This window comes from Oryzias melastigma, linkage group LG14, assembly GCF_002922805.2.
Source record: "Oryzias melastigma strain HK-1 linkage group LG14, ASM292280v2, whole genome shotgun sequence".
NCBI lineage: Eukaryota > Metazoa > Chordata > Actinopteri > Beloniformes > Adrianichthyidae > Oryzias > Oryzias melastigma.
This window is the reverse complement of record NC_050525.1, coordinates 19,033,781-19,037,367: the sequence shown is the minus strand read 5'-3', so window position 1 is coordinate 19,037,367 and position 3,587 is coordinate 19,033,781.

The following is a 3,587-nucleotide window of genomic DNA, read 5'->3' as shown; positions in this document are numbered from 1 at the left end:
CTACACGTTTGAATAGTGTAGGAGGTAGAATCTGGCTGAGGCTGGACTATATGGGGTTCCATTTGTGCCAAAAATATGTTTTTACGTCTACTGTCTATGTCTACTGAATAAGTTCATTGAATATTTGTCCATGTTTACATACTACTATATCTTCTGTGTGTCCTGTGAAACAGCAGGAGCTAACAACGCTAGCAACTGCTGCTAAAGACTTTTCTGATGAACAGATCCAACGACAACAGCAAATGCAAAGTTTTAAGCATAAAGCAAGCTAAAACATGCAGAAGATATTGACTTCGGGGCCAGAAATGTCCCGCAGGCTGCCAGTTTGAAACCCCAGGTTTAGTCTAAACTTGAAAAAAAAACATAAAATATTTGGAAGTGTATTTGTACTTATGTGCAACTGTGCAACTTAAATGTCTTGAAATACTTTTTTATGTCGACAAAACACATCTACAGCAAACCTGAATTTACTCATTTGAATGTTTGTTTAGTTTCCTAGAAAGCTTAGTTTAAAACCTCAACACTCCTGATATTATATGACTGTTAGACATAATAAATGTCCATTAACTTTTATTAACTACTTTATCGAGATAGTTTATTTGATGGCAGCAGACACACACACCCATAGCAATATAGTGGTAAACTTTCATGCACTACAAACTATACTTTATTTTTTATAATTTCATACTTTTTATTTATATGTTTACACATTTTTTTGTTAAAAATACCAATTTATTTGTGTTTTTTTTTTGTTTTTTAACACTTTTGGCACAGTTTAGTCAATTTGATTGATCAGTTTAATCAAAATGAACAGTTTTGAGTTCCCAGAGGAGGATTTGCTGCTGTTTTTAGTTCTGTAGCTGTGAGGCCAAAAGAGGTCACTTATATATACACCAGCCAGGCAACTGTTTTCTGGGTAAAGAAACAATGGACTAATTCAAATGTTTACTTTTAGTTCTGCAAAATTGTCATGCATTGCTATTATTCTAATTTGTGCACTTCTTTTTTTCCATGGAAAGATTGAGTTTTGCGTCTATTCTTTGTTAAACGTGTTGAGTTTCCTCCTTGATTATCATATGGTTTGATGAGCCACTGTGCCGGTTCATCTGGTGTGATCATTTCTAACCGTCTTTCTGCTAAGTTTGTCAAGTTAAAGTTTTGTTAATTTCCTGAGTTTATTCTAAAGATCTCCTTTATTTATTCATATATTTATTTATTTTTTGTTTGTTAATTTTACGATTTTCTCATTTGAACCTCACAGACAGATAATTAAATATTTTTTTTTAACTTAAAATAAAATATTAAGAAGACTGAAACTTTTTGATAAAGAATAATTAACAACTCTGCAATGTTATTTTTTTTTAAAAATGTAGTCAATTTGCTTCCAGTGACTGAAAGGTCACAGAAAAATCAATTAATACAACAATTTATTATACACACAAAGTGCTGAATAATACGTGTTTTTTAATTTCTCCTGTTTCCATTTTTGATCGTTGCTGCAAAGACTGAGCACAGTTCCTTTCACACACCCATTCATGTGCTTGCCTGCTATTTTTAATCTTTTACCGTTTATCTCTCATATCAGTATTAGTGCACGTTTTTACGGATGTAAATGGTTTTTCAACTCATTAAGTCGTAAATTTGAACAACAAGCTTTCTTGATAAGAGCTGCAGATATATCAAAATTCTCCGGGGAAAGTAAACAGGTTGAAGTGATTGACATCCACATCCGAACATTGCTTTGTACAGCACATTGTGTTTTTTATGACTGCCTTTTTGTTATGTTGCAAACATGATGCATAAAACAAGTCTTTAGCTTCTGTGTAAAATAGCTCCATACATTTCCTTGGAAAATTTTTTTGGATAGCCACAAAGATCTGGACAGAGTTAAGTCACATGTTGGAGGTCTAATGGGTTTCATCCCCCAAATCAGTGGACAATCATGTGTGTAGACAGTTTGGAGATAATAAGAGCACTTAACAGAACTACCCTTACTGGTGGATACGGGCTATTTACAGGTTAAAAATGGATAGGTGACCTGCAGTAATTTATAAGATCAAAGACAAACCGCCCCGGTGAGCACGTACGGTAAAAATTGTCATTTTTTTCTACAGGTATGCTGTAGGTGTCAGATTGTAGTGAACACTTCAGACACATGTAAGGTAAGTAAGATTCTTCTCTTTTTCTTTAACTCTGCGCACTCCGTAAGAAGCCAGTTAGCGGTGCCAGTCGCTTTCTTTAGGACCTTAGGCGGCTGCCTAACTCCAGGCTCACACTGCATCTGGCTCTGCTCCGGTGTGGACGCCGAAGTAGTCTAGCTACGGCAGATGACTCACATTGGAAACGGATGGTTGTGGTCCTTCTGCAGCCACAGACTCTGCTGCCGACCTTGTGAGACTCAAGTAGGTTCACACGATAACTGACCATTTATAGAGGAAGTACTAGTAAACAAACCCTCATTTGGCCATGATTTTGCTAGATATCCACAACACTTCTTTGACAGTGTTACATGTATTGGAGTAGGGTAGACCAAGGTTGGTTGTTACAATGTCGTAGTGTTTACAACACGGTGAAAATAGCAAGTTCAGGGGAAAATAGTTTTTATCTTGAAAAATTTACTGGATTCAGTTTACACTCGCTCGCAGGATTTCTGGTTTAGGTTGTTAATAGCCCCAACTTGAGAAAAAAGTGCTCCGGTGAGTGGCAAAAATTTGAAGCCAATGGGACGCCGACGTGTGCGGCCGTGGTGCAGCGGTAGGGTGGTTGACTCCTGATCGGAAGATTGCAAGTTCGATTCCTGCATTGCCCACCCATGTGTCGAAGTGTCCTTGGGCAAGACGCTGAACCCTACATTGGCTCTGGTGGAAGGCTAGCACTAGAGCCACCAGACTGTAAAGCGCTTTGGGTCTTTGGGGAAGGTAGTAAAGTGCTATATAAGTATACCCCGTCTACCAAAAGGCCGGACCAGACTGAATGCAGTGTGAGAGTTACGTAAAGACTCTGGCGTCCGCACCACAGCTGGACCGCAGCGTGCGCCTAGGTTGAAGCGCCATCTGCTAGAGGGCGTCACACCAAAAATCAGCTTTTTATGTCCAATTGATTTAACGTAAATCCAAAATGAAAATAGAAAAACTGTACTGAACCCAGAAGAGAAAAACGCAGAAGGAAGAAGAGAGGAACAAACAGAACTTTGGTGGTTAATAGTTTATTTATTTTACACTACAGTGACGTGCAGTCAGTGGAGGCAGGTGGCAATCTGCAAGTGTCCTCTATTTTTGTTTTTTATTTTTTTTTACTTTGACTCAATCCCATTTACTTTTTCCTTTTAATGTTCTTTTGTGTCTCTTTGATATATTTAAGGTGGCATTCAAATAAAAGAAACAAGTTTGGAACAAAATTTTCACACACTTTGTCTCCTTTGCAGGACTTCACTATCAGTTATGAAGAAATCAATGATGTGTGTGTTTTATACTATCTACTATCTTAATATTTAGACTTTGACCAACAACTTGCTTCCAACAAATCAGCTACATGTCAACATCACTTTGACCTTCTTTATTAAAGCAGACATTCAAAACCCCTTATAT